This window comes from Montipora capricornis, chromosome 10 (assembly GCF_036669925.1).
Source record: "Montipora capricornis isolate CH-2021 chromosome 10, ASM3666992v2, whole genome shotgun sequence".
Taxonomy (NCBI): domain Eukaryota; kingdom Metazoa; phylum Cnidaria; class Anthozoa; order Scleractinia; family Acroporidae; genus Montipora; species Montipora capricornis.
In genome coordinates, this window is record NC_090892.1 from 30,618,033 (window position 1) to 30,643,083 (window position 25,051).

At 40.5% G+C, this 25,051-nt stretch overlaps 42 non-coding genes across 42 annotated transcripts; all 42 read left to right on the forward strand.

The window, feature by feature from the left end:
• The first annotated feature begins 234 nt into the window (after positions 1-234).
• On the forward strand, positions 235-320 carry Trnay-gua (transfer RNA tyrosine (anticodon GUA)). Its single transcript is given in 2 exon segments — positions 235-271; positions 285-320. It is a non-coding gene; the product is annotated as a tRNA-Tyr (tRNA).
• A 141-nt stretch (positions 321-461) lies between these two features.
• Trnay-gua (transfer RNA tyrosine (anticodon GUA)) lies at positions 462-547 on the forward strand. The gene is given in 2 exon segments: positions 462-498; positions 512-547. It is a non-coding gene; the product is annotated as a tRNA-Tyr (tRNA).
• A 4,837-nt stretch (positions 548-5,384) lies between these two features.
• Trnay-gua (transfer RNA tyrosine (anticodon GUA)) lies at positions 5,385-5,470 on the forward strand. Its single transcript is given in 2 exon segments — positions 5,385-5,421; positions 5,435-5,470. It is a non-coding gene; the product is annotated as a tRNA-Tyr (tRNA).
• A 161-nt stretch (positions 5,471-5,631) lies between these two features.
• Trnay-gua (transfer RNA tyrosine (anticodon GUA)) lies at positions 5,632-5,717 on the forward strand. The gene is given in 2 exon segments: positions 5,632-5,668; positions 5,682-5,717. It is a non-coding gene; the product is annotated as a tRNA-Tyr (tRNA).
• A 160-nt stretch (positions 5,718-5,877) lies between these two features.
• Positions 5,878-5,963, forward strand: Trnay-gua (transfer RNA tyrosine (anticodon GUA)). Its single transcript is given in 2 exon segments — positions 5,878-5,914; positions 5,928-5,963. It is a non-coding gene; the product is annotated as a tRNA-Tyr (tRNA).
• A 160-nt stretch (positions 5,964-6,123) lies between these two features.
• On the forward strand, positions 6,124-6,209 carry Trnay-gua (transfer RNA tyrosine (anticodon GUA)). Its single transcript is given in 2 exon segments — positions 6,124-6,160; positions 6,174-6,209. It is a non-coding gene; the product is annotated as a tRNA-Tyr (tRNA).
• A 403-nt stretch (positions 6,210-6,612) lies between these two features.
• On the forward strand, positions 6,613-6,698 carry Trnay-gua (transfer RNA tyrosine (anticodon GUA)). Its single transcript is given in 2 exon segments — positions 6,613-6,649; positions 6,663-6,698. It is a non-coding gene; the product is annotated as a tRNA-Tyr (tRNA).
• A 404-nt stretch (positions 6,699-7,102) lies between these two features.
• Positions 7,103-7,188, forward strand: Trnay-gua (transfer RNA tyrosine (anticodon GUA)). The gene is given in 2 exon segments: positions 7,103-7,139; positions 7,153-7,188. It is a non-coding gene; the product is annotated as a tRNA-Tyr (tRNA).
• An 895-nt stretch (positions 7,189-8,083) lies between these two features.
• On the forward strand, positions 8,084-8,169 carry Trnay-gua (transfer RNA tyrosine (anticodon GUA)). The gene is given in 2 exon segments: positions 8,084-8,120; positions 8,134-8,169. It is a non-coding gene; the product is annotated as a tRNA-Tyr (tRNA).
• Positions 8,170-8,573: 404 nt separating this feature from the next.
• Trnay-gua (transfer RNA tyrosine (anticodon GUA)) lies at positions 8,574-8,659 on the forward strand. Its single transcript is given in 2 exon segments — positions 8,574-8,610; positions 8,624-8,659. It is a non-coding gene; the product is annotated as a tRNA-Tyr (tRNA).
• Positions 8,660-8,819: 160 nt separating this feature from the next.
• Positions 8,820-8,905, forward strand: Trnay-gua (transfer RNA tyrosine (anticodon GUA)). Its single transcript is given in 2 exon segments — positions 8,820-8,856; positions 8,870-8,905. It is a non-coding gene; the product is annotated as a tRNA-Tyr (tRNA).
• Positions 8,906-9,304: 399 nt separating this feature from the next.
• Trnay-gua (transfer RNA tyrosine (anticodon GUA)) lies at positions 9,305-9,390 on the forward strand. The gene is given in 2 exon segments: positions 9,305-9,341; positions 9,355-9,390. It is a non-coding gene; the product is annotated as a tRNA-Tyr (tRNA).
• Positions 9,391-9,794: 404 nt separating this feature from the next.
• On the forward strand, positions 9,795-9,880 carry Trnay-gua (transfer RNA tyrosine (anticodon GUA)). Its single transcript is given in 2 exon segments — positions 9,795-9,831; positions 9,845-9,880. It is a non-coding gene; the product is annotated as a tRNA-Tyr (tRNA).
• A 405-nt stretch (positions 9,881-10,285) lies between these two features.
• Trnay-gua (transfer RNA tyrosine (anticodon GUA)) lies at positions 10,286-10,371 on the forward strand. The gene is given in 2 exon segments: positions 10,286-10,322; positions 10,336-10,371. It is a non-coding gene; the product is annotated as a tRNA-Tyr (tRNA).
• A 404-nt stretch (positions 10,372-10,775) lies between these two features.
• Positions 10,776-10,861, forward strand: Trnay-gua (transfer RNA tyrosine (anticodon GUA)). Its single transcript is given in 2 exon segments — positions 10,776-10,812; positions 10,826-10,861. It is a non-coding gene; the product is annotated as a tRNA-Tyr (tRNA).
• A 404-nt stretch (positions 10,862-11,265) lies between these two features.
• Positions 11,266-11,351, forward strand: Trnay-gua (transfer RNA tyrosine (anticodon GUA)). The gene is given in 2 exon segments: positions 11,266-11,302; positions 11,316-11,351. It is a non-coding gene; the product is annotated as a tRNA-Tyr (tRNA).
• A 404-nt stretch (positions 11,352-11,755) lies between these two features.
• Positions 11,756-11,841, forward strand: Trnay-gua (transfer RNA tyrosine (anticodon GUA)). The gene is given in 2 exon segments: positions 11,756-11,792; positions 11,806-11,841. It is a non-coding gene; the product is annotated as a tRNA-Tyr (tRNA).
• A 403-nt stretch (positions 11,842-12,244) lies between these two features.
• Trnay-gua (transfer RNA tyrosine (anticodon GUA)) lies at positions 12,245-12,330 on the forward strand. Its single transcript is given in 2 exon segments — positions 12,245-12,281; positions 12,295-12,330. It is a non-coding gene; the product is annotated as a tRNA-Tyr (tRNA).
• Positions 12,331-12,734: 404 nt separating this feature from the next.
• On the forward strand, positions 12,735-12,820 carry Trnay-gua (transfer RNA tyrosine (anticodon GUA)). Its single transcript is given in 2 exon segments — positions 12,735-12,771; positions 12,785-12,820. It is a non-coding gene; the product is annotated as a tRNA-Tyr (tRNA).
• Positions 12,821-13,955: 1,135 nt separating this feature from the next.
• Trnay-gua (transfer RNA tyrosine (anticodon GUA)) lies at positions 13,956-14,041 on the forward strand. Its single transcript is given in 2 exon segments — positions 13,956-13,992; positions 14,006-14,041. It is a non-coding gene; the product is annotated as a tRNA-Tyr (tRNA).
• A 404-nt stretch (positions 14,042-14,445) lies between these two features.
• Trnay-gua (transfer RNA tyrosine (anticodon GUA)) lies at positions 14,446-14,531 on the forward strand. The gene is given in 2 exon segments: positions 14,446-14,482; positions 14,496-14,531. It is a non-coding gene; the product is annotated as a tRNA-Tyr (tRNA).
• A 404-nt stretch (positions 14,532-14,935) lies between these two features.
• Trnay-gua (transfer RNA tyrosine (anticodon GUA)) lies at positions 14,936-15,021 on the forward strand. The gene is given in 2 exon segments: positions 14,936-14,972; positions 14,986-15,021. It is a non-coding gene; the product is annotated as a tRNA-Tyr (tRNA).
• Positions 15,022-15,425: 404 nt separating this feature from the next.
• Trnay-gua (transfer RNA tyrosine (anticodon GUA)) lies at positions 15,426-15,511 on the forward strand. The gene is given in 2 exon segments: positions 15,426-15,462; positions 15,476-15,511. It is a non-coding gene; the product is annotated as a tRNA-Tyr (tRNA).
• Positions 15,512-15,915: 404 nt separating this feature from the next.
• Positions 15,916-16,001, forward strand: Trnay-gua (transfer RNA tyrosine (anticodon GUA)). Its single transcript is given in 2 exon segments — positions 15,916-15,952; positions 15,966-16,001. It is a non-coding gene; the product is annotated as a tRNA-Tyr (tRNA).
• A 404-nt stretch (positions 16,002-16,405) lies between these two features.
• Trnay-gua (transfer RNA tyrosine (anticodon GUA)) lies at positions 16,406-16,491 on the forward strand. Its single transcript is given in 2 exon segments — positions 16,406-16,442; positions 16,456-16,491. It is a non-coding gene; the product is annotated as a tRNA-Tyr (tRNA).
• Positions 16,492-16,894: 403 nt separating this feature from the next.
• On the forward strand, positions 16,895-16,980 carry Trnay-gua (transfer RNA tyrosine (anticodon GUA)). The gene is given in 2 exon segments: positions 16,895-16,931; positions 16,945-16,980. It is a non-coding gene; the product is annotated as a tRNA-Tyr (tRNA).
• Positions 16,981-17,140: 160 nt separating this feature from the next.
• Trnay-gua (transfer RNA tyrosine (anticodon GUA)) lies at positions 17,141-17,226 on the forward strand. The gene is given in 2 exon segments: positions 17,141-17,177; positions 17,191-17,226. It is a non-coding gene; the product is annotated as a tRNA-Tyr (tRNA).
• Positions 17,227-17,386: 160 nt separating this feature from the next.
• On the forward strand, positions 17,387-17,472 carry Trnay-gua (transfer RNA tyrosine (anticodon GUA)). Its single transcript is given in 2 exon segments — positions 17,387-17,423; positions 17,437-17,472. It is a non-coding gene; the product is annotated as a tRNA-Tyr (tRNA).
• Positions 17,473-17,876: 404 nt separating this feature from the next.
• Positions 17,877-17,962, forward strand: Trnay-gua (transfer RNA tyrosine (anticodon GUA)). Its single transcript is given in 2 exon segments — positions 17,877-17,913; positions 17,927-17,962. It is a non-coding gene; the product is annotated as a tRNA-Tyr (tRNA).
• A 184-nt stretch (positions 17,963-18,146) lies between these two features.
• Trnay-gua (transfer RNA tyrosine (anticodon GUA)) lies at positions 18,147-18,232 on the forward strand. The gene is given in 2 exon segments: positions 18,147-18,183; positions 18,197-18,232. It is a non-coding gene; the product is annotated as a tRNA-Tyr (tRNA).
• Positions 18,233-18,636: 404 nt separating this feature from the next.
• Trnay-gua (transfer RNA tyrosine (anticodon GUA)) lies at positions 18,637-18,722 on the forward strand. Its single transcript is given in 2 exon segments — positions 18,637-18,673; positions 18,687-18,722. It is a non-coding gene; the product is annotated as a tRNA-Tyr (tRNA).
• Positions 18,723-19,126: 404 nt separating this feature from the next.
• On the forward strand, positions 19,127-19,212 carry Trnay-gua (transfer RNA tyrosine (anticodon GUA)). The gene is given in 2 exon segments: positions 19,127-19,163; positions 19,177-19,212. It is a non-coding gene; the product is annotated as a tRNA-Tyr (tRNA).
• A 404-nt stretch (positions 19,213-19,616) lies between these two features.
• Trnay-gua (transfer RNA tyrosine (anticodon GUA)) lies at positions 19,617-19,702 on the forward strand. Its single transcript is given in 2 exon segments — positions 19,617-19,653; positions 19,667-19,702. It is a non-coding gene; the product is annotated as a tRNA-Tyr (tRNA).
• A 404-nt stretch (positions 19,703-20,106) lies between these two features.
• On the forward strand, positions 20,107-20,192 carry Trnay-gua (transfer RNA tyrosine (anticodon GUA)). Its single transcript is given in 2 exon segments — positions 20,107-20,143; positions 20,157-20,192. It is a non-coding gene; the product is annotated as a tRNA-Tyr (tRNA).
• A 404-nt stretch (positions 20,193-20,596) lies between these two features.
• Positions 20,597-20,682, forward strand: Trnay-gua (transfer RNA tyrosine (anticodon GUA)). The gene is given in 2 exon segments: positions 20,597-20,633; positions 20,647-20,682. It is a non-coding gene; the product is annotated as a tRNA-Tyr (tRNA).
• A 404-nt stretch (positions 20,683-21,086) lies between these two features.
• On the forward strand, positions 21,087-21,172 carry Trnay-gua (transfer RNA tyrosine (anticodon GUA)). The gene is given in 2 exon segments: positions 21,087-21,123; positions 21,137-21,172. It is a non-coding gene; the product is annotated as a tRNA-Tyr (tRNA).
• A 647-nt stretch (positions 21,173-21,819) lies between these two features.
• On the forward strand, positions 21,820-21,905 carry Trnay-gua (transfer RNA tyrosine (anticodon GUA)). Its single transcript is given in 2 exon segments — positions 21,820-21,856; positions 21,870-21,905. It is a non-coding gene; the product is annotated as a tRNA-Tyr (tRNA).
• Positions 21,906-22,309: 404 nt separating this feature from the next.
• On the forward strand, positions 22,310-22,395 carry Trnay-gua (transfer RNA tyrosine (anticodon GUA)). The gene is given in 2 exon segments: positions 22,310-22,346; positions 22,360-22,395. It is a non-coding gene; the product is annotated as a tRNA-Tyr (tRNA).
• Positions 22,396-22,799: 404 nt separating this feature from the next.
• Positions 22,800-22,885, forward strand: Trnay-gua (transfer RNA tyrosine (anticodon GUA)). The gene is given in 2 exon segments: positions 22,800-22,836; positions 22,850-22,885. It is a non-coding gene; the product is annotated as a tRNA-Tyr (tRNA).
• A 612-nt stretch (positions 22,886-23,497) lies between these two features.
• Trnay-gua (transfer RNA tyrosine (anticodon GUA)) lies at positions 23,498-23,583 on the forward strand. The gene is given in 2 exon segments: positions 23,498-23,534; positions 23,548-23,583. It is a non-coding gene; the product is annotated as a tRNA-Tyr (tRNA).
• A 404-nt stretch (positions 23,584-23,987) lies between these two features.
• Trnay-gua (transfer RNA tyrosine (anticodon GUA)) lies at positions 23,988-24,073 on the forward strand. Its single transcript is given in 2 exon segments — positions 23,988-24,024; positions 24,038-24,073. It is a non-coding gene; the product is annotated as a tRNA-Tyr (tRNA).
• Positions 24,074-24,916: 843 nt separating this feature from the next.
• On the forward strand, positions 24,917-25,002 carry Trnay-gua (transfer RNA tyrosine (anticodon GUA)). The gene is given in 2 exon segments: positions 24,917-24,953; positions 24,967-25,002. It is a non-coding gene; the product is annotated as a tRNA-Tyr (tRNA).
• The last annotated feature ends 49 nt before the right edge of the window (positions 25,003-25,051 follow it).

Consider the following 25,051-nt stretch of genomic DNA (forward strand, 5'->3'; position numbering starts at 1 on the left):
GAGTTTGTAGAACGGAGGACTGTAGAGTGTGTTAAAATATCCTTAGGTCGCTGGTTCGAATTCGACTCAAAGGAGCTTTTTGATCATCTTGATTTAAATCTTAACGAGGCCTTACGATTATAGTTGTCCTTGTAACCTATATTTACCGTTAAATTATGAACGTAGCTTGGTCATGTTTTCTCTGTCTTTCTGTCTGCCCATTGGCTCTTTGGAGTAGAAATCATATTTGGTACACCTTCGATAGCTCAGTTGGTAGAGCGGAGGACTGTAGAGTGTGTTAAGACATCCTTAGGTCGCTGGTTCGAATCCGGCTCGAAGGAGTTTTTCGATATGTGGATTTAAATCCCAACGAGGCCCTCCGATTATATTTACCGTTAAATTATGAGCGTATCTTGGCTATCTTTTCTCTATCTTCCGTCTGCAGAGTGGATAATGGGACTAGAAGTCGCAATTGGTATATACTTTCGATAGCTCAGTTGGTAGAGCGGAGGACTGTACAGTGTGTTAAGACATCCTTAGGTCGCTGGTTCGAATCCGGCTCTAAGGAGTTTTTTGATCATCTGGATTTAAACCCCAACTAGACTCTCCGTGAGGGTACGCTGGGTTGCCTGTGGTACGTGCAGTGTTCCAGGCAATTTTTTTCAATTTGGGGTTTGTATCCGATATAACGCGCGCTCTGATTGGCTAATTGTGACTGGCCCACGGGCCGATTACGGGCTTGCAAAAACAAAGCAAAAGGTAATTAACAAAACCGTATAATAAACTACTTACTAACCGAGCTAGCTCGAGCCGTACTGGGGAATATTGGCCCTGGGTCGTTTTTGTACGCACCTCGCTGCGCTCGGTCCGTACTGCCACGACCTCGGGCCAATATTTCCCTGGCAGTACGGCCTTCGCGCTCGGTTAGTAAGAAGTTATTAAGGGGTCACCCAGAAGTCATACCAGCAGAGGCCCTTTGGCTCACGGGTCCTCACACGTTCGTACGACGAAACAGATCCTTTTCTGAGGTTAAAAACCTGGCTACCGGCCTAACTCTCTTTCCTACTTTCCCAACCGCGAGAAAACCGCGGTAAATCAGCCATCGCCAACAAATGTTTTTTTTTCTCAAACAATATTTAAAGTTAGGGGGAAAAAATACATCATTTTAAAGCTAAGAAAATAAGCTTTCCAACAGCATATAACTTATTTACAGACAACTGAAACATTTTATAAAAGCGAAAGTTGAACGAAAAAATGTAAGAAAAATAACAGTAAAATATGTTTTCCAGGCAAAATTTGGTGATTTTAGCGTTGATTACGAATTTTGGATGCAAAAATTAAAATTTTCTGCAATTTATCTGCTTTCTTGGACATAAATTCGACGGAAGACTGATGAGGCACGAATATTTTTAGATTTTTAGGAATAATAGATAACGTGGATTCAATGCGTAATGTGATAATGCGATAAAAGTGTCAAATTTGCGACCCATTGCTGACGGCAACGGAAGCGATCGCATTACGAATAATTAACATCTGTTGCCAAAAACGGGAGTTAGGTATCATCGAGTTGGACTTCGAGTTCGAGTTCGAGTTGGACTTCGAGTTGGACTTCGAGTTGCGCTTCGAGTTAATAATTAAAACGCAAGTATATAATTGATAATAATGTATAATTATTATTTATTATTAATGTTAATAAGCAAAGAGATGTATAAGCTGGGCGAAGAACAGGAACAGGAATTCGGGGCAATATTGGGATTTTTCATTTTTTTTTTCATGTGGTTTAAGTCATAAAATTGCTGACACATTAAAATATAGAGCAGGGATATAGGTTTTCAACAATGTGTGGTACCTTTTGTCACATGCTTTTTTCCATTTCCGGCATTCTTTAATTTATAGCCCACAATTTTATGAAAAGTAGGTCACGTGATGGTCTACCTGTAAAGGGCCTGTTAAAATTTAAACACAAAAATTGCTTTCAAAATAATACTGTAGAGAAAAAAAAAAAAATGAACACGTTATTTGCGGGAGAAATAATCCATCGAGTTTGGACTCGAGTTCGAGTTCGAGTTGAAGATCGAGTTAGACTTATGTTGAGCGCCTCAGTGTGTTCTCTTGGTTTTCGTGCGCTTACTAGTGAAGGCATACAGTGCATCAATTTTCTTATATAAACACGCAGTTGACATGTTTAATGAATTTTTGTTTTCTTTGGGCGATTTTGGAAAAATCCGCCTGCCCTGCACTACGGCGTCTTTGATATTTTTGGTCCACTGGCAAATTTTTCCAAATTTTGCTCGCCGCTTGATTAGGAAAAGCTCCAATTTTGACCCAATTTAAAACAAAACAAATAAATTCGTACTAGTGCAACCACCCCCCTATAGACAACCCTAACTAAAAATCTAAACCTACCGCAGCCGCAGAACATTTCCTGTCATCTCCTAACAACACACTGCCAACGACATGCAATTAATACCCATCGAAAAAACTCTTCCATCCGAGACTCTATCCGTAAGCCCACAGAAGTTTTATTTTGTAATCCAAAAAGGCAGAACAATTGATCCCGATGGTCTGAACATCCACGAAGAATCAGACTGTTCCGTTCTATGCTATGTGATTATTTTTTAATATAAGCTTAGCTACACTGTGTTTCACTGTGTTTCCGGAACATATTACAAAAATATGCTACATATGTTTGAAATATGCTTATTGTACCTGAAGAAGCCTGGTTTGGCCAGCCGAAATATCGATATACCTTCAAAAAATTCAACCCACCTTGTGTCGCTTTTTGCTTTTATATTCCCCATTTTATATATGAAGCCGATTAGATCACTATTGTTTTAACATATACCAGCAGCATCATCGTTCCGGCCCGGGGGAGGGGGGGGGGGACTCCCATATGAACCAGACGGGCATGCTCGTCGGAAATTTTGAATTTAACCCCTAAAGGAGACCATCTGGGCGTGGCTTAAGCAAATTTTGACCCCTAAAAACAAGTTAAAAAGAAAATTTGAATTTCTGTTTTGTTGAATTCTGTGTTTATTTGCGGAACCCGAAACGAGACCTTAAAATATTCGCGCTTTGCCCAAAATCCAAAATTTACACCCCTAAGCGAGACGACGAGCATCCCCGTCTGTTTCATATGGGAGTCCCCCCCTCCCCCCGAAGCGCAACTCGAAGTCCAACTCGAAGTCCAACTCGAAGTCCAACTCGAAGTCCAACTCGAACTCGAACTCGAATCCAAACTCGATGGTTCGGGATTCCCGCCAAAAACCACCCAAATAACCGGTCAGTGTAAAACGCAGACTGCAGACTGAGGGTAAAATGCAGACTGCAGACTGCGGGTTTATAAAATAATAATGAAAAAAGAGTTATAAGAGTGTTAGTAGCCGTTTGTTGTTTCACACTGAAACTCCAACACAGCTCCCATCGCTTTGGTTGCCCCACCGCATGTTTTAAATCCGGATTTTCATCGAACTCTGTAAGAATCGAAGCTGTTTGAATCCTTGTTGTTGTTGGAAAAAGGATAGTTTCGTTAAGTGAGTTGCTTTTAGGCAAAGAAGTCACCACCCCGTAATTCAACTGTCCATTTTGCTGCACTGAACAAAGTAATCGAGTAATTACCCAATAACTCAATTTATTTTGACACGCATGGCTACAATACCAATTAACAAAGACAGAGATAACGTGGATTTTGCAACCATTTAACGTTTCAATTCAGTCGGCTTAAGCCAGTATGACTGAGGTGTAAAAATTTCTTATTAGGATCCTTTCATTCGCTTTCGTGTACGTTATGTTTATCCTTTAGTTCACAAGTTCGTTTGTTTTGCATCTGGAAGATGTAATTTTCAATTATAACCTCTCCCTAGGGGTTATCACGCTTAGCTTAACCAATGAAATTCCCACGTCCTAATTGCTCGGAATACATGAAAATTAATTAATTCTTTGTGCATTTCGTTGCACCGAAAAAAGACAACCGAGATTATTCAGGTATTCGAAGTAATAATTGTTGGTTTTTCGATCGATTTCCCTCGATGTACCGGTGTAACAAATAATTTGGAACATTGCAATGCATCTGGAAGCGCAAAAACAAAGCACAGATGATTTCAACGCGTACGATCGCATCCCCAAAAGGTGCAGCGACCTGCAGTCATAATAATGTGAGTTGACAGATGTAAACAGGATTGTCTTTCAAACAATCTTTATTTTATCCTTATGACTCGTTTTTTTATTATTAATATTTATTTTACCCTCAGTCTGCATTTTACCCCCGGTCTGCAGTCTGCAGTCTGCGGTCTGCCTTTTACACTGACCGTCCAAATAACCGATTTTTCGACGGAAAATTCATCCCAGAGGATAAAACTATTCACTGGACATGTAATAAAGGTAAATATGTTCGAGCGAAAGCGAAAACAAGCGAATATTTTGACGGAAAACACAATAATGTGAGATAAAAGGAACATGTGGTGAAGACACGCAATTGCGGCATCGCTTCGACAATAATCTTACCTTTTCAGCGATTTTAACGCTTGAAATTCCATTCAATGCACCTGGTCTAGTCTTTGAATCCACTATTATCGCTGCCCTGCGAATCTCCAGTGTTCTACATAACAGCACACTTGGTAAAAGACGGCTCGACTGGCGACAGATTGTTGTCGATGTTGTCGCCTGTCTTGTTCAGTATCCAATTGATTTGCCATTATTGAGCTTCATAAGGGTATATTTTGTTCAAAGATCCACTAAAACGCCATTCGCGCCACATGACTTTCGACGCCATTGCCGGTTAATCGTTATAATGTGTCCACCAGAGAAATTTACGCATTTCCCACTACCCTCTCGATCCTAAGAAAATACGCGCAGCAGGGCTCTATGCACAAAAACACCACTTAGCAGGGGAGTCACAGGCAAGACTTTTACCGACACGGAAAAAAATAAAAAGAATAAGACGGAGAAATTCTACCCATTTTTTGACTTAGGTCGCTGGTTCGAATCCGGCTCGAAGGAGTTTTTTGATCATGTGGATTTAAACCCCAACGAGGCCTTCCGACTATAGTTGTCCTTGTAACTTATATTTACCGTTAAATTATGAGCGTATCTTGGTTATCTTTTCTCTATCTTCCGTCTGCGGAGTGGATAATGGGACTAGAAGTCACAATTGGTATATACTTTCGATAGCTCAGTTGGTAGAGCGGAGGACTGTAGAGTGTGTTAAGACATCCTTAGGTCGATGGTTAGAATCCGGCTCTAAGGAGTTTTTTGATCATGCGGATTTAAGCCCCAACGAGGCCTTACGATTATAGTTGTCCTAGTAACTTATATTTACCGTTAAATTATAAGCGTAGCTTGGTTATGTTTTCTCTGTCTTTCTGTCTGCCGAGTGGTTCTATCGAGTAGAAATCGTATTTGGTACACCTTCGATAGCTCAGTTGGTAGAGCGGAGGACTGTAGAGTGTGTTAAGATATCGTTAGGTCGATGGTTAGAATCCGGCTCGAAGGAGATTTTTGATCATCTGGATTTAAACCCCAAAGAGGCCTTTCGATTATAGTTGTCCTTGTAACTTATATTTACCGTTAAATTATGAGCGTAGCTTGGTTATGTTTTCTCTATCTTCCGTCTGCAGAGTGGATAATGGGACTAGAAGTCGCAATTGGTATATACTTTCGATAGCTCAGTTGGTAGAGCGGAGGACTGTACAGTGTGTTAAGACATCCTTAGGTCGCTGGTTCGAATCCGGCTCTAAGGAGTTTTTTGATCACCTGGATTTAAACACCAACGAGGCCTTACGATTATAGTTTTCCTTTTAAATTATATTTATCGTTAAACTATGAGCATAGCTTGCTTATATTTTCTCTGTCTTTCTGTCTGCCGAGTGGCTGTTTTGAGTAGAAATCGTATTTGGTACACCTTCGATAGCTCAGTTGGTAGAGCGGAGGACTGTAGAGTGTGTTAAGACATCCTTAGGTTGCTGATTCGAATCCGGCTCGAAGGAGTTTTTTGATCATGTGGATTTAAACCCCAACGAGGCCTTACGATTATAGTTGTCCTGATAAATTATATTTATCGTTAAACTATGAGCGTAGCTTGGTTATGTTTTCTCTGTTTTTCTGTCTGCCGAATGGCTCTTTGGAGTAGAAATCATACTTGGTACACCTTCGATAGCTCAGTTGGTAGAGCGGAGGACTGTAGAGCGTGTTAAGACATCCTTAGGTCGCTGGTTCGAATCCGGCTCGAAGGAGTTTTTTGATATGTGGATTTAAACCCCAACGAGGCCTTTCGATTATAGATGTCCTTGTAACTTATGTTTACCGTTAAATTATGAGCGTAGCTTGGTTATGTTTTCTTTGTCTTCTGTTTGCGGAGTGGATAATTGGACTAGAAGTCGCAATTGCTATACTTTTGATAGCTTAGTTGGTAGAGCGGATGACTTTAGAGTGTGGTAAGATATCGTTAGGTCGATGGTTAGAATCCGGCTGGAAGGAGATTTTTGATCATCTGGATTTAAACCCAAAGAGGCCTTACGATTATAGTGTTCCTGATAAATTATATTTATCGTTAAACTATGAGCAGACTTTGGTTATGTTTTCTCTGTCTTTCTGTCTGCCGAGTGGCTGTTTTGAGTAGAAATCGTATCTGGTACACCTTCGATAGCTCAGTTGGTAGAGCGGAGGACTGTAGAGTGTGTTAAGACATCCTTAGGTCGCTGATTCGAATCGGGCTCGAAGGAGATTTTTGATATGTGGATTTAAACTCCAGCGAGGCCTTTCGATTATAGTTGGCCTTGTAACTTATATTTAACGTTAAATTATGAGCTTATATTTGTTATGTTTTCTCTATCTTCCGTCTGCGGAGTGGATAATGGGACTAGAATTCGCAATTTGTATACTTTTGATATCTCACTTGGTAGAGCGGATGACTTTAGAGTGTGGTAAGATATCGTTAGGTCAAACGTTAGAATCCGGCTCGAAGGAGATTTTTGATCATCTGGATTTAAACCCCAAAGAGGCCTTACGATTATAGTTTTCCTTATCAATTATATTGATCGTTAAATTATGAGCAGACTTTGGTTATGTTTTCCCTGTCTTTCTGTCTGCCGAGTGGCTGTTTTGAGTAGAAATCGTATTTGGTACACCTTCGATAGCTCAGTTGGTAGAGCGGAGGACTGTAGAGTGTGTTAAGACATCCTTAGGTCGCTGGTTCGAATCCGGCTCGAAGGAGTTTTTTGATATGTGGATCTAAACTCCAGCGAGGGCCTTTCGATTATAGATGTCCTTGTAACTTATATTTACCGTTAAATTATGAGCGTAGCTTGGTTATGTTTTCTTTGTCGTCTGTTTGCGGAGTGGATAATTGGACTAGAAGTCGCAATTGCTATACTTTCGATAGCTTTGTTGGTAGAGCGGATGACTTTTGAGTGTGGTAAGATATCGTTAGGTCGATGGTTAGAATCCGGCTGGAAGGAGATTTTTGATCATCTGGATTTAATCCTCAAAGAGGCCTTACGATTATAGTTTTCCTTATAAATTATATTGATCGTTAAATTATGAGCAGACTTTGGTTATGTTTTCCCTGTCTTTCTGTCTGCCGATTGGCTGTTTTGAGTAGAAATCGCATTTGGTACACCTTCAATATATCAGTTGGTAGAGCGGAGGACTGTAGGGTGTGTTCATCCATCCTTAGGTCGCTGGTTCGTATCCGGCTCGATGGAGTTTTTTTATATGTGGATTTAAACCCCAGCGAGGCCTTCCGATTATAGTTGTCCTTGTAACTTATATTTACTGTTAAATTATGAGCTTATCTTGGTTATCTTTCCTCTATCTTCCGTCTGCGGAGTGGATAATGGGACTAGAAGTCGCAATTGGTATACTTTCGATAGCTTAGTTGGTAGAGCGGAGGACTTTAGAGTGTGGTAAGATATCGTTAGGTCGATGGTTAGAATCCGGCTCGAAGGAGATTTTTGATCATCTGGATTTAAACACCAAAGAGGCCTTACGATTGTAGTTTTCCTTATAAATTATATTGATCGTTAAATTATGAGCAGACTTTGGTTATGTTTTCCCTGTCTTTCTGTCTGCCGATTGGCTGCTTTAAGTAGAAATCGCATTTGGTACACCTTCGATAGCTCAGTTGGTAGAGCGGAGGACTGTAGAGTGTGTTAAGACATCCTTAAGTCGCTGGTTCGAATCCGGCTCGAAGGAGATTTTTGATATGTGGATTTAAACCCCAACGAGGCCTTTCGATTATAGATGTCCTTGTAACTTATATTTACCGTTAAATTATGATCGTAGCTTGGTTATGTTTTCTTTGTCGTCTGTTTGCGGAGTGGATAATTGGACTAGAAGTCGCAATTGCTATACTTTCGATAGCTTTGTTGGTAGAGCGGATGACTTTAGAGTGTGGTAAGATATCGTTAGGTCGATGGTTAGAATCCGGCTCGAAGGAGATTTTTGATCATCTGGATTTAAACCCCAAAGAGGCCTTACGATTAAAGTTTTCCTGATAAATTATATTTATCGTTAAACTATGAGCATAGCTTGCTTATATTTTCTCTGTCTTTCTGTCTGCCGAGTGGCTGTTTTTAGTAGAAATCGTATTTGGTACACCTTCGATAGCTCAGTTGGTAGAGCGGAGGACTGTAGAGTGTGTTAAGACATCCTTAGGTTGCTGATTCGAATCCGGCTCGAAGGAGTTTTTTGATCATGTGGATTTAAACCCCAACGAGGCCTTACGATTATAGTTGTCCTGATAAATTATATTTATCGTTAAACTATGAGCGTAGCTTGGTTATGTTTTCTCTGTTTTTCTGTCTGCCGAATGGCTCTTTGGAGTAGAAATCATACTTGGTACACCTTCGATAGCTCAGTTGGTAGAGCGGAGGACTGTAGAGTGTGTTAAGACATCCTTAGGTCGCTGGTTCGAATCCGGCTCGAAGGAGTTTTTTGATATGTGGATTTAAACCCCAACGAGGCCTTTCGATTATAGATGTCCTTGTAACTTATGTTTACCGTTAAATTATGAGCGTAGCTTGGTTATGTTTTCTTTGTCTTCTGTTTGCGGAGTGGATAATTGGACTAGAAGTCGCAATTGCTATACTTTCGATAGCTTTGTTGGTAGAGCGGATGACTTTCGAGTGTTGTAAGTTATCGTTAGGTCGCTGGTTCGAATGCGGCTCGAAGGAGATTTTTGATCATCTGGATTTAAACCCCAAAGAGGCCTTACGATTATACCTTATAAATTATATTGATCGTTAAATTATGAGCAGACTTTGGTTATGTTTTCCCTGTCTTTCTGTCTGCCGATTGGCTGTTTTGAGTAGAAATCGTATTTGGTACACCTTCGATAGCTCAGTTGGTAGAGCGGAGGACTGTAGAGTGTGTTAAGACATCCTTAGGTCGCTGGTTCGAATCCAGCTCGAAGGAGATTTTTGATATGTGGATTTAAACTCCAGCGAGGCCTTTCGATTATAGTTGTCCTTGTAACTTATATTTACCGTTAAATTATGAGCGTATCTTCGTTATCTTTTCTCTATCTTCCGCCTGCGGAGTGGATAATGGGACTAGAAGTCGCAATTGGTATACTTTCGATATCTTAGTTGGTAGAGCGGATGACTTTAGAGTGTGGTAAGATATCGTTAGGTCAAACGTTAGAATCCGGCTCGAAGGAGATTTTTGATCATCTGGATTTAAACCCCAAAGAGGCCTTACGATTATAGTTTTCCTTATAATGTATATTTATCGTTAAATTATGAGCAGACTTTGGTTATGTTTTCTCTGTCTTTCTGTCTTTCCTGTTGCTGTTTGAAGTAGAAATCGTATTATGTACACCTTCGATAGCTCAGTTGGTAGAGCGGAGGACTGTAGAGTGTGTTAAGACATCCTTAGGTCGCTGGTTCGAATCCGGCTCGAAGGAGTTTTTTGATATGTGGATTTAAACTCCAGCGAGGGCCTTTCGATTATAGTTGTCCTTGTAACTTATATTTACCGTTAAATTATGATCGTAGCTTGGTTATGTTTTCTTTGTCGTCTGTTTGCGGAGTGGATAATTGGACTAGAAGTCGCAATTGCTATACTTTCGATAGCTTTGTTGGTAGAGCGGATGACTTTTGAGTGTGGTAAGATATCGTTAGGTCGATGGTTAGAATCCGGCTGGAAGGAGATTTTTGATCATCTGGATTTAAACCCCAAAGAGGCCTTACGATTATAGTTTTCCTGATAAATTATTTTTATTGTTAAACTATGAGCAGACTTTGGTTATGTTTTCCCTGTCTTTCTGTCTGCCGATTGGCTGTTTTGAGTAGAAATTGTATTTGGTACACCTTCGATAGCTCAGTTGGTAGAGCGGAGGACTGTAGGGTGTGTTAAGACATCCTTAGGTCGCTGGTTCGAATCCGGCTCGAAGGAGATTTTTGATATGTGGATTTAAACTCCAGCGAGGCCTTTCGATTATAGTTGTCCTTGTAACTTATATTTACTGTTAAATTATGAGCTTATCTTGGTTATCTTTCCTCTATCTTCCGTCTGCGGAGTGGATAATGGGACTAGAAGTCGCAATTGCTATACTTTCGATAGCTTTGTTGGTAGAGCGGATGACTTTAGAGTGTGGTAAGATATCGTTAGGTCGATGGCTAGAATCCGGCTCGAAGGAGATTTTTGATCATCTGGATTTAAACACCAAAGAGGCCTTACGATTGTAGTTTTCCTTATAAATTATATTGATCGTTAAATTATGAGCAGACTTTGGTTATGTTTTCCCTGTCTTTCTGTCTGCCGATTGGCTGCTTTAAGTAGAAATCGCATTTGGTACACCTTCGATAGCTCAGTTGGTAGAGCGGAGGACTGTAGAGTGTGTTAAGACATCCTTAAGTCGCTGGTTCGAATCCGGCTCGAAGGAGATTTTTGATAAGTGGAATTAAACCCCAACGAGGCCTTTCGATTATAGATGTCCTTGTAACTTATATTTACCGTTAAATTATGATCGTAGCTTGGTTATGTTTTCTTTGTCGTCTGTTTGCGGAGTGGATAATTGGACTAGAAGTCGCAATTGCTATACTTTCGATAGCTTTGTTGGTAGAGCGGATGACTTTTGAGTGTGGTAAGATATCGTTAGGTCGATGGTTAGAATCCGGCTCTAAGGAGATTTTTGATCATCTGGATTTAAACACCAAAGAGGCCTTACGATTGTAGTTTTCCTTATAAATTATATTGATCGTTAAATTATGAGCAGACTTTGGTTATGTTTTCCCTGTCTTTCTGTCTGCCGATTGGCTGCTTTAAGTAGAAATCGCATTTGGTACACCTTCGATAGCTCAGTTGGTAGAGCGGAGGACTGTAGAGTGTGTTAAGACATCCTTAGGTCGCTGGTTCGAATCCGGCTCGAAGGAGTTTTTTGATCATGTGGATTTAAACCCCAACGAGGCCTTCCGACTATAGTTGTCCTTGTAACTTATATTTACCGTTAAATTATGAGCGTATCTTGGTTATCTTTTCTCTATCTTCCGTCTGCGGAGTGGATAATGGGACTAGAAGTCGCAATTGCTATACTTTTGATAGCTTAGTTGGTAGAGCGGATGACTTTAGAGTGTGGTAAGATATCGTTAGGTCGAACGTTAGAATCCGGCTCGAAGGAGATTTTTGATCATCTGGATTTAAACCCCAAAGAGGCCTTTCGATTATCGATGTCCTTGTAACATATATTTACCGTGAAATTATGAGCGTAGCTTGGTTACGTTTTCTCTGTCTTTCTGTCTGCCAAGTGGCTGTATTGAGTAGAAATCGTATTGGTACACCTTCGATAGGTCAGTTGGTAGAGCGGAGGACTGTAGAGTGTGTTAAGACATCCTTAGGTCGCTGGTTCGAATCCGGCTCGAAGGAGTCTTTTGATATGTGGATTTAAACCCCAGCGAGGCCTTCCGATTATAGTTGTCCTTGTAACTTATATTTACCGTTAAATTATGAGCGTATCTTGGTTATCTTTTCTCTATCTTCCGTCTGCAGAGTGGATAATGGGACTAGAAGTCGCAATTGGTATACTTTCGATAGCTCAGTTGGTAGAGCGGAGGACTTTAGAGTGTGTTAAGATATTGTTAGGTCGATGGTTAGAATCCGGCTCGAAGGAGATTTTTGATCATCTGGATTTAAACACCAAAGAGGCCTTACGATTGTAGTTTTCCTTATAAATTATATTGATCGTTAAATTTGAGCAGACTTTGGTTATGTTTTCCCTGTCTTTCTGTCTGCCGATTGGCTGTTTTGAGTAGAAATCGTATTTGGTACACCTTCGATAGCTCAGCTGGTAGAGCGGAGGACTGTAGAGTGTGTTAAGACATCCTTAGGTCGCTGGTTCGAATCCTGCTCGAAGGAGATTTTTGATATGTGGATTTAAACCCCAGCGAGGCCTTCCGATTATAGTTGTCCTTGTAACTTATATTTACCGTTAAATTATGAGCGTATCTTGGTTATCTTTTCTCTATCTTCCGTCTGCAGAGTGGATAATGGGACTAGAAGTCGCAATTGGTATACTTTCGATAGCTCAGTTGGTAGAGCGGAGGACTTTAGAGTGTGGTAAGATATCGTTAAGTCAATGGTTAGAATCCGGCTCGAAGGAGATTTTTGATCATCTGGATTTAAACACCAAAGAGGCCTTACGATTGTAGTTTTCCTTATAAATTATATTGATCGTTAAATTTTGAGCAGACTTTGGTTATGTTTTCTCTGTCTTTCTGTCTGCCGAGTGGCTGTTTTTAGTAGAAATCGTATTTGGTACACCTTCGATAGCTCAGTTGGTAGAGCGGAGGACTGTAGAGTGTGTTAAGACATCCTTAGGTCGCTGGTTCGAATCCGGCTCGAAGGAGTTTTTTGATATGTGGATCTAAACTCCAGCGAGGCCTTTCGATTATAGTTGTCCTTGTAACTTATATTTACTGTTAAATTATGAGCGTATCTTGGTTATCTTTCCTCTATCTTCCGTCTGCGGAGTGGATAATGGGACTAGAAGTCGCAATTGGTATACTTTCGATAGCTTAGTTGGTAGAGCGGAGGATTTTAGAGTGTGGTAAGATATCGTTAGGTCGATGGTTAGAATCCGGCTCGAAGGAGATTTTTGATCATCTGGATTTAAACACCAAAGAGGCCTTACGATTGTAGTTTTCCTTATAAATTATATTGATCGTTAAATTTTGAGCAGACTTTGGTTATGTTTTCCCTGTCTTTCTGTCTGCCGATTGGCTGTTTTGAGTAGAAATCGTATTTGGTACACCTTCGATAGCTCAGCTGCTAAAGCGGAGGACTGTAAAGTGTGTTCAGACATTCTTACGTCGCTGGTTCGAATCCTGCTCGAAGGAGATTTTTGATATGTGGATTTAAACTCCAGCGAGGCCTTCCGATTATAGTTGTCCTTGTAACTTATATTTACCGTTAAATTATGAGCGTATCTTGGTTATGTTTTCTCTATCTTCCGTCTGCGGAGTGGATAATTGGACTAGAAGTCGCAATTGGTATACTTTCGATAGCTCAGTTGGTAGAGCGGAGGACTTTAGAGTGTGGTAAGATATCGTTAAGTCAATGGTTAGAATCCGGCTCGAAGGAGATTTTTGATTATCTGGATTTAAACACCAAAGAGGCCTTACGATTGTAGTTTTCCTTATAAATTATATTGATCGTTAAATTATGAGCAGACTTTGGTTATGTTTTCCCTGTCTTTCTGTCTGCCGATTGGCTGTTTTGAGTAGAAATCGTATTTGGTACACCTTCGATAGTTAGTTGGTAGAGCGGAGGACTGTAGAGTGTGTTAAGACATCCTTAGGTCGCTGGTTCGAATCCGGCTCGAAGGAGTTTTTGATATGTGGATTTAAACTCCAACGAGGCCTTTCGATTATACTTTTCCTTTTAAATTATATTTATTGTTAAACTATGAGCATAGCTTGCTTATTTTCTCTGTCTTTCTGTCTCCCGAGTGGCTGTTTTGAGTAGAAATCGTATTTGGTACACCTTCGATAGCTCAGTTGGTAGAGCGGAGGACTGTAGAGTGTGTTATGACATCCTTAGGTCGCTGGTTCGAATCCGGCTCGAAGGAGTCTTTTGAGAAGTGGATTTAAACCCCAGCGAGGCCTTCCGATTATAGTTGTCCTTGTAACTTATATTTACCGTTAAATTATGAGCGTATCTTGGTTATGTTTTCACTATCTTCCTTCTGCAGAGTGGATAATTGGACTAGAAGTCGTAATTCGTATACTTTCGATAGCTCAGTTAGTAGAGCGGATGACTTTAGAGTGTGTTAAGACATCCTTAGGTCGCTTGTTAGAATCCGGCTCGAAGGAGGTTTTTGATCATCTGGATTTCAACCCCAACGAGGCCTTACGATTATAGTTTTCCTTATAATGTATATTTATCGTTAAATTATGAGAATAGCTTGGTTATGGTTTCTCTGTCTTTCTGTCTTTCCTGTTGGTGTTTGAAGTAGAAACCGTATTATGTACACCTTCGATAGCTCAGTTGGTAGAGCGGAGGACTGTAGAGTGTGTTAAGACATCCTTAGGTCCCTGGTTCGAATCCGGCTCGAAGGAGATTTTTGATATGTGGATTTAAACTCCAGCGAGGCCTTTCGATTATAGTTGTCCTTGTAACTTATATTTACCTTTAAATTATGAGCGTATCTTGGTTATCTTTTCTCTATCTTCCATCTGCGGAGTGGATAATGGGACTAGAAGTCGCAATTGGTATACTTTCGATAGCTTAGTTGGTAGAGCGGAGGACTTTAGAGTGTGGTAAGATATCGTTAGGTCAATGGTTAGAATCCGGCTCGAAGGAGATTTTTGATCATCTGGATTTAAACACCAAAGAGGCCTTACGATTGTAGTTTTCCTTATAAATTATATTGATCGTTAAATTATGAGCAGACTTTGGTTATGTTTTCCCTGTCTTTCTGTCTGCCGATTGGCTGTTTTGAGTAGAAATCGTATTTGGTACACCTTCGATATCTCAGTTGGAAGAGCGGAGGACTGTAGAGTGTGTTAAGACATCCTTAGGACGCTGGTTCGAATCCGGCTCGAAGGAGATTTTTGATATGTGGATTTAAACTCCAGCGAGGCTTTTCGATTATAGTTGTGCTTGTAACTTATATTTACCGTTAAATTATGAGCGTATCTTGGTTATCTTTCCTCTCTCTTTCGTCTGCGGAGTGGATAATGGGACTAGAAGTCGCAATTGCTATACTTTCTATAGCTTTGTTGGTAGAGCGGATGACTTTAGAGTGTGGTAAGATATCGTTAGTTCGATGGTTATAATCCGGCTCGAAGGAGATTTTTGATCATCTGGATTTAAACACCAAAGAGGCCTTACGATTGTAGTTTTCCTTATAAATTATATTGATCGTTAAATTTTGAGCAGACTTTGGTTATGTTTTCCCTGTCTTTCTGTCTGCCGAGTGGCTGTTTTGAGTAGAAATCGTATTTGGTACACCTTCGATAGCTCAGTTGGTAGAGCGGAGGACTGTAGAGTGTGTTAAGACATCCTTAGGTCGCTGGTTCGAATCCGGCTCGAAGGAGTTTTTTGATATGTGGATTTAAACCCCAGCGAGGCCTTTCGATTATAGATGTCCTTGTAACTTATATTTACCGTTAAATTATGATCGTAGCTTGGTTATGTTTTCTTTGTCGTCTGTTTGCGGAGTGGATAATGGGACTAGAAGTCGCAATTGCTATACTTTCGATAGCTTTGTTGGTAGAGCGGATGACTTTAGAGTGTGTTAAGATATCGTTAGGTCGAACGTTAGAATCCGGCTCGAAGGAGATTTTTGATCATCTGGATTTAAACCCCAAAGAGGCCTTACGATTATAGTTTTCCTTATCAATTATATTGATCGTTAAATTATGAGCAGACTTTGGTTATGTTTTCCCTGTCTTTCTGTCTGCCGATTGGCTGTTTTGAGTAGAAATCGCATTTGGTACACCTTCGATAGCTCAGTTGGTAGAGCGGAGGACTGTAGAGTGTGTTAAGACATCCTTAGGTCGCTGGTTCGAATCCGGCTCGAAGGACATTTTTGATATGTGGATTTAAACCCCAGCGAGGCCTTCCGATTATAGTTGTCCTTGTAACTTATATTTACTGTTAAATTATGAGCTTATCTTGGTTATCTTTCCTCTATCTTCCGTCTGCGGAGTGGATAATGGGACTAGAAGTCGCAATTGCTATACTTTCGATAGCTTTGTTGGTAGAGCGGATGACTTTAGAGTGTGGTAAGATATCGTTAGGTCGATGGTTAGAATCCGGCTCGAAGGAGATTTTTGATCATCTGGATTTAAACACCAAAGAGGCCTTACGATTGTAGTTTTCCTTATAAATTATATTGATCGTTAAATTATGAGCAGACTTTGGTTATGTTTTCCCTGTCTTTCTGTCTGCCGATTGGCTGCTTTAAGTAGAAATCGCATTTGGTACACCTTCGATAGCTCAGTTGGTAGAGCGGAGGACTGTAGAGTGTGTTAAGACATCCTTAGGTCGCTGGTTCGAATCCGGCTCGAAGGAGATTTTTGATATGTGGATTTAAACTCCAGCGAGGCCTTTCGATTATAGTTCTCCTTGTAACTTATATTTACCGTTAAATTATGAGCGTATCTTGGTTATCTTTTCTCTATCTTCCGTCTGCGGAGTGGATAATGGGACTAGAAGTCGCAATTGGTATACTTTCGATAGCTTAGTTGGTAGAGCGGAGGACTTTAGAGTGTGGTAAGATATCGTTACTTCGATGGTTAGAATCCGGCTCGAAGGAGATTTTTGATCATCTGGATTTAAACACCAAAGAGGCCTTTCGATTATCGATGTCCTTTTAACATATATTTACCGTGAAATTATGAGCGTAGCTTGGTTACGTTTTCTCTGTCTTTCTGTCTGCCAAGTGGCTGTATTGAGTAGAAATCGTATTGGTACACCTTCGATAGGTCAGTTGGTAGAGCGGAGGACTGTAGGGTGTGTTAAGACATCCTTAGGTCGCTGGTTCGAATCCGGCTCGAAGGAGTTTTTTGATATGTGGATTTAAACCCCAGCGAGGCCTTCCGATTATAGTTGTCCTTGTAACTTATATTTACCGTTAAATTATGAGCGTATCTTGGCTATCTTTTCTCTATCTTCCGTCTGCAGAGTGGATAATGGGACTAGAAGTCGCAATTGGTATATACTTTCGATAGCTCAGTTGGTAGAGCGGAGGACTGTACAGTGTGTTAAGACATCCTTAGGTCGATGGTTAGAATCCGGCTCGAAGGAGATTTTTGATCATCTGGATTTAAACACCAAAGAGGCCTTACGATTGTAGTTTTCCTTATAAATTATATTGATCGTTAAATTTTGAGCGGACTTTGGTTATGTTTTCCCTGTCTTTCTGTCTGCCGATTGGCTGTTTTGAGTAGAAATCGTATTTGGTACACCTTCGATAGCTCAGCTGGTAGAGCGGAGGACTGTAGAGTGTGTTAAGACATCCTTAGGTCGCTGGTTCGAATCCGGCTCGAAGGAGTTTTTTGATATGTGGATTTAAACCCCAGCGAGGCCTTCCGATTATAGTTGTCCTTGTAACTTATATTTACCGTTAAATTATGAGCGTATCTTGGTTATCTTTTCTCTATCTTCCGTCTGCAGAGTGGATAATGGGACTAGAAGTCGTAATTCGTATACTTTCGATAGCTCAGTTAGTAGAGCGGATGACTTTAGAGTGTGGTAAGATATCGTTAAGTCAATGGTTAGAATCCGGCTCGAAGGAGATTTTTGATTATCTGGATTTAAACACCAAAGAGGCCTTACGATTGTAGTTTTCCTTATAAATTATATTGATCGTTAAATTATGAGCAGACTTTGGTTATGTTTTCCCTGTCTTTCTGTCTGCCGATTGGCTGTTTTGAGTAGAAATTGTATTTGGTACACCTTCGATAGCTCAGTTGGTAGAGCGGAGGACTGTAGAGTGTGTTAAGACATCCTTAGGTCGCTGGTTCGAATCCGGCTCGAAGGAGTTTTTTGATATGTGGATCTAAACCCCAACGAGGCCTTTCGATTATCGATGTCCTTGTAACTTACGATTAAAGTTTTCCTGATAAATGATATTTATCGTTAAACTATGAGCATAGCTTGCTTATATTTTCTCTGTCTTTCTGTCTCCCGAGTCGCTGTTTTGAGTAGAAAGCGTATTTGGTACACCTTCGATAGCTCAGTTGGTAGAGCGGAGGACTGTAGAGTGTGTTAAGACATCCTTAGGTCGCTGGTTCGAATCCGGCTCGAAGGAGTCTTTTGATATGTGGATTTAAACCCCAGCGAGGCCTTCCGATTATAGTTGTCCTTGTAACTTATATTTACCGTTAAATTATGAGCGTATCTTGGTTATGTTTTCACTATCTTCCTTCTGCAGAGTGGATAATTGGACTAGAAGTCGTAATTCGTATACTTTCGATAGCTCAGTTAGTAGAGCGGATGACTTTAGAGTGTGTTAAGACATCCTTAGGTCGCTTGTTAGAATCCGGCTCGAAGGAGGTTTTTGATCATCTGGATTTAAACCCCAACGAGGCCTTACGATTATAGTTTTCCTTATAATGTATATTTATCGTTAAATTATGAGCAGACTTTGGTTATGTTTTCCCTGTCTTTCTGTCTGCCGATTGGCTGTTTTGAGTAGAAATCGTATTTGGTACACCTTCGATAGCTCAGTTGGTAGAGCGGAGGACTGTAGAGTGTGTTAAGACATCCTTAGGTCGCTGGTTCGAATCCGGCTCGAAGGAGTTTTTTGATATGTGGATTTAAACCCCAGCGATGCCTTTCGATTATAGTTGTCCTTGTAACTTATATTTACCGTTAAATTATGAGCGTATCTTGGTTATCTTTTCTCTAACTTCCGTCTGCGGAGTGGATAATGGGACTACAAGTCGGAATTGGTATACTTTCGATAGCTTAGTTGGTAGAGCGGAGGACTTTAGAGTGTGGTAAGATATCGTTAGGTCAATGGTTAGAATCCGGCTCGAAGGAGATTTTTGATCATCTGGATTTAAACACCAAAGAGGCCTTACGATTGTAGTTTTCCTTATAAATTATATTGATCGTTAAATTACGAGCAGACTTTGGTTATGTTTTCCCTGTCTTTCTGTCTCCCGATTGGCGGTTTTGAGTAGAAATCGTATTTGGTACACCTTCGATATCTCAGTTGGAAGAGCGGAGGACTGTAGAGTGTGTTAAGACATCCTTAGGTCGCTGGTTCGAATCCGGCTCGAAGGAGTCTTTTGATATGTGGATTTAAACCCCAGCGAGGCCTTCCGATTATAGTTGTCCTTGTAACTTATATTTACCGTTAAATTATGAGCGTATCTTGGTTATGTTTTCACTATCTTCCTTCTGCAGAGTGGATAATTGGACTAGAAGTCGTAATTCGTATACTTTCGATAGCTCAGTTGGTAGAGCGGAGGACTTTAGAGTGTGTTAAGATATCGTTAGGTCGATGGTTAGAATCCGGCTCGAAGGATATTTTTGATCATCTGGATTTAAACCCCAACCAGGCCTTAGGATTAAAGTTTTCCTTATCAATTATATTGATCGTTTAATTATGAGCAGACTTTGGTTATGTTTTCCCTGTCTTTCTGTCTGCCGATTGGCTGTTTTGAGTAGAAATCGTATTTGGTACACCTTCGATACCTCAGTTGGTAGAGCGAAGGACTGTAGAGTAAGTTAAGACATCCTTAGGTCGCTGGTTCGAATCCGGCTCGAAGGAATTTTTGGAAATGTGGATCTAAACCCCAACGAGGCCTTTCGATTATCGATGTCCTTGTAACTTATATTTACCGTTAAATTATGAGCGTAGCTTGGTTATGATTTCTTTGTCTTCCGTTTGCGGAGTGGATAATTGGACTAGAAGTCGCAATTCGTATACTTTCGATAGATTCGTTGGTAGAGCGGAGGACTGTAGAGTGTGTTAAGATATCGTTAGGTCGATGGTTAGAATCCGGCTCGAAGGAGATTTTTGATCATCTGGATTTAAACCCCAAAGAGGCCTTACGATTATAGTTTTCCTTATCAATTATATTGATCGTTAAATTATGAGCAGACTTTGGTTATGTTTTCCCTGTCTTTCTGTCTGCCGATTGGCTGTTTTGAGTAGAAATCGCATTTGGTACACCTTCGATAGCTCAGTTGGTAGAGCGGAGGACTGTAGAGTGTGTTAAGACATCCTTAGGTCGCTGGTTCGAATCCGGCTCGAAGGAGATTTTTGATACGTGGATTTAAACTCCAGCGAGGCCTTTCGATTATAGTTGTCCTTGTAACTTATATTTACCGTTAAATTATGAGCGTATCTTGGTTATCTTTCCTCTATCTTCCGTCTGCGGAGTGGATAATGGGACTAGAAGTCGCAATTGCTATACTTTTGATAGCTTAGTTGGTAGAGCGGATGACTTTAGAGTGTGGTAAGATATCGTTAGGTCGAACGTTAGAATCCGGCTCGAAGGAGATTTTTGATCATCTGGATTTAAACCCCAAAGAGGCCTTACGATTATAGTTTTCCTTATCAATTATATTAATCGTTAAATTATGAGCAGACCTTGGTTATGTTTTCCCTGTCTTTCTGTCTGCCGATTGGCTGTTTTGAGTAGAAATTGTATTTGGTACACCTTCGATAGCTCAGTTGGTAGAGCGGAGGACTGTAGAGTGTGTTAAGACATCCTTAGGTCGCTGGTTCGAATCCGGCTCGAAGGAGTTTTTTGATATGTGGATTTAAACCCCAACGAGGCCTTTCGATTATAGATGCCCTTGTAACTTATATTTACCGTTAAATTATGAGCGTAGCTTGGTTATGTTTTCTTTGTCTTCCGTTTGCGGAGTGGATAATTGGACTAGAAGTCGCAATTCGTATACTTTCGATAGATTCGTTGGTAGAGCGGAGGACTTTAGAGTGTGTTAATATATCGTTAGGTCGATGGTTAGAATCCGGCTCGAAGGAGATTTTTGATCATCTGGATTTAAACCCCAAAGAGGCCTTACGATTACAGTTTTCCTTATAAATTATATTGATCGTTAAATTATGAGCAGACTTTGGTTATGTTTTCTCTGTCTTTCTGTCTGCCGATTGGCTGTTTCGAGTAGAAATCGCATTTGGTACACCTTCGATAGCTCAGTTGGTAGAGCGGAGGACTGTAGAGTGTGTTAAGACATCCTTAGGTCGCTGGTTCGAATCCGGCTCGAAGGAGTTTTTTGATATGTGGATTTAAACCCCAGCGAGGCCTTCCGATTATAGTTGTCCTTGTAACTTATATTTACCGTTAAATTATGAGCGTATCTTGGTTATCTTTTCTCTATCTTCCGTCTGCGGAGTGGATAATGGGACTAGAAGTCGCAATTGGTATACTTTCGATAGCTTAGTTGGTAGAGCGGATAACTTTAGGGTGTGGTAAGATATCGTTAGGTCGATGGTTAGAATCCGGCTCGAAGGAATTTTTGATATGTGGATTTAAACCCCAACGAGGCCTTTCGATTATAGATGTCCTTGTAACTTATATTTACCGTTAAATTATGAGCGTAGCTTGGTTATGTTTTCTTTGTCTTCCGTTTGCGGAGTGGATAATTGGACTAGAAGTCGCAATTCGTATACTTTCGATAGATTCGTTGGTAGAGCGGAGGACTTTAGAGTGTGTTAATATATCGTTAGGTCGATGGTTGGAATCCGGCTCGAAGGAGATTTTTGATCATCTGGATTTAAACACCAAAGAGGCCTTACGATTGTAGTTTTCCTTATAAATTATATTGATCGTTAAATTATGAGCAGACTTTGGTTATTTTTTCCCTGTCTTTCTGTCTGCCGATTGGCTCTTTGGAGTAGAAATTGTATTTGGTACACCTTCGATAGCTCAGTTGGTAGAGCGGAGGACTGTAGAGTGTGTTAAGACATCCTTAGGTCGCTGGTTCGAATCCGGCTCGAAGGAGTTTTTTGATATGTGGATTTAAACCCCAACGAGGCCTTTCGATTATAGTTGTCCTTGTAACTTATAATTACTGTTAAATTATGAGCGTATCTTGGTTATCTTTTGTCTATCTTCCGTCTGCGGAGTGGATAATTGGACTAGAAGTCGCAATTGCTATACTTTTGATAGCTTAGTTGGTAGAGCGGATGACTTTAGAGTGTGGTAAGATATCGTTAGGTCGAACGTTAGAATCCGGCTCGAAGGAGATTTTTGATCATCTGGATTTAAACCCCAAAGAGGCCTTACGATTATAGTTTTCCTTATCAATTATATTGATCGTTAAATTATGAGCAGACTTTGGTTATGTTTTCCCTGTCTTTCTGTCTGCCGATTGGCTGTTTTGAGTAGAAATTGTATTTGGTACACCTTCGATAGCTCAGTTGGTAGAGCGGAGGACTGTAGAGTGTGTTAAGACATCCTTAGGTCGCTGGTTCGAATCCGGCTCGAAGGAGTTTTTTGATATGTGGATTTAAACCCCAACGAGGCCTTTCGATTATAGATGTCCTTGTAACTTATATTTACCGTTAAATTATGATCGTAGCTTGGTTATGTTTTCTTTGTCGTCTGTTTGCGGAGTGGATAATTGGACTAGAAGTCGCAATTGCTATACTTTCGATAGCTTTGTTGGTAGAGCGGATGACTTTAGAGTGTGGTAAGATATCGTTAGGTCGATGGTTAGAATCCGGCTCTAAGGAGATTTTTGATCATCTGGATTTAAACCCCAAAGAGGCCTTACGATTATAGTTTTCCTTATAAATTATATTGATCGTTAAATTATGAGCAGACTTTGGTTATGTTTTCCCTGTCTTTCTGTCTGCCGATTGGCTGTTTTGAGTAGAAATCGCATTTGGTACACCTTCGATAGCTCAGTTGGTAGAGCGGAGGACTGTAGTGTGTGTTAAGACATCTTTATGTCGCTGGTTCGAATCCGGCTCGAAGGAGTTTTTTGATATGTGGATTTAAACCCCAGCGAGGCCTTCCGATTATAGTTGTCCTTGTAACTTATATTTACCGTTAAATTATGAGCGTATCTTGGTTATCTTTTCTCTATCTTCCGTCTGCGGAGTGGATAATGGGACTAGAAGTCGCAATTGGTATACTTTTGATAGCTCACTTGGTAGAGCGGAGGACGGTAGGGTGTGTTAAGACATCCTTAGGTCGATGGTTAGAATCCGGCTCGAAGGAGTTTTTTGATATGTGGATTTAAACCCCAACGAGGCCTTTCGATTATAGATGTCCTTGTAACTTATATTTACCGTTAAATTATGAGCGTAGCTTGGTTATGTTTTCTCTGTCTTCCGTTTGCGGAGTGGATAGATTCGTTGGTAGAGCGGAGGACTTTAGAGTGTGTTAAGATATCGTTAGGTCGATGGTTGGAATCCGGCTCGAAGGAGATTTTTGATCATCTGGATTTAAACACCAAAGAGGCCTTACTATTGTAGTTTTCCTTATAAATTATATTTATCGTTAAATTATGAGCAGACTTTGGTTATGTTTTCCCTGTCTTTCTGTCTGCCGATTGGCTGTTTTGAGTAGAAATTGTATTTGGTACACCTTCGATAGCTCAGTTGGTAGAGCGGAGGACTGTAGGGTGTGTTAAGACATCCTTAGGTCGCTGGTTCGAATCCGGCTCGAAGGAGTTTTTTGATATGTGGATTTAAACCCCAGCGAGGCCTTCCGATTATAGTTGTCCTTGTAACTTATAATTACTGTTAAATTATGAGCGTATCTTGGTTATCTTTTGTCTATCTTCCGTCTGCGGAGTGGATAATGGGACTAGAAGTCGCAATTGGTATACTTTCGATAGCTTAGTTGGTAGAGCGGAGGACTTTAGAGTGTGGTAAGATATCGTTAGGTCGATGGTTGGAATCCGGCTCGAACGAGATTTTTGATCATCTGGATTTAAACACCAAAGAGGCCTTACGATTGTAGTTTTCCTTATAAATTATATTGATCGTTAAATTATGAGCAGACTTTGGTTATGTTCTCCCTGTCTTTCTGTCTGCCGATTGGCTGTTTTGAGTAGAAATCGCATTTGGTACACCTTCGATAGCTCAGTTGGTAGAGCGGAGGACTGTAGAGTGTGTTAAGACATCCTTAGGTCGCTGGTTAGAATCCGGCTCGAAGGAGATTTTTGATATGTGGATTTAAACCCCAGCGAGGCCTTCCGATTATAGTTGTCCTTGTAACTTATAATTACTGTTAAATTATGAGCGTATCTTGGTTATCTTTTGTCTATCGTCTGTTTGCGGAGTGGATAATGGGACTAGAAGTCGCAATTGCTATACTTTCGATAGCTTTGTTGGTAGAGCGGATGACTTTAGAGTGTGGTAAGATATCGTTAGGTCGATGGTTAGAATCCGGCTCGAAGGAGATTTTTGATCATCTGGATTTAAACCCCAAAGAGGCCTTAGGATTATAGTTTTCCTTATCAATTATATTAATCGTTAAATTATGAGCAGACCTTGGTTATGTTTTCCCTGTCTTTCTGTCTGCCGATTGGCTGTTTTGAGTAGAAATTGTATTTGGTACACCTTCGATAGCTCAGTTGGTAGAGCGGAGGACTGTAGAGTGTGTTAAGACATCCTAAACTCCAGCGAGGCCTTTCGATTATAGTTGTCCTTGTAACTTATATTTACCGTTAAATTATGAGCGTATCTTGGTTATCTTTTCTCTATCTTCCGTCTGCGGAGTGGATAATGAGACTAGAAGTCGCAATTGGTATACTTTCGATAGCTTAGTTGGTAGAGCGGATAACTTTAGGGTGTGGTAAGATATCGTTAGGTCGATGGTTAGAATCCGGCTCGAACGAGATTTTTGATCATCTGGATTTAAACACCAAAGAGGCCTTACGATTGTAGTTTTCCTTATAAATTATATTTATCGTTAAATTATGAGCAGACTTTGGTTATGTTTTCCCTGTCTTTCTGTCTGCCGATTGGCTGTTTTGAGTAGAAATCGTACTTGGTACACCTTCGATAGCTCAGTTGGTAGAGCGGAGGACTGTAGAGTGTGGTAAGTTATCGTTAGGTCGATGGTTAGAATCCGGCTCGAAGGAGATTTTTGATCATCTGGATTTAAACACCAAAGAGGCCTTTCGATTATCG